The following is a 348-nucleotide window of genomic DNA, read 5'->3' on the forward strand; positions in this document are numbered from 1 at the left end:
CTGATAATGGTCATATTTTAGGTATAACTTTAAAAAACAACTATAGCCTTGACTTTCGCCACATCTTCACAACGGACACTATCACCACGGCAACGGCAGCTTGCGGCATACTGGAGACGAAAAGAAGGACTGATATTGGTATCGGCGAATATGCCAAGTTACATCAGTATTGGGCATGAAAAAGTTGTATTCAGCCATCCTTAGTTCGAATCCTCAAATCTTTCACCTTGTTCACTAATATCCTCCGTTTGTCAGGAGACATCCAGGTCGGCTCTATTGCCTCCGATTTGCCTACTGTTGATTGTGCCGCAAACAAATTCTTACTGAATTCATTAGAGTCAATTCACC

This window comes from Cynoglossus semilaevis, chromosome 12 (genome assembly GCF_000523025.1).
Source record: "Cynoglossus semilaevis isolate Cse_v1.0 chromosome 12, Cse_v1.0, whole genome shotgun sequence".
Taxonomy (NCBI): domain Eukaryota; kingdom Metazoa; phylum Chordata; class Actinopteri; order Pleuronectiformes; family Cynoglossidae; genus Cynoglossus; species Cynoglossus semilaevis.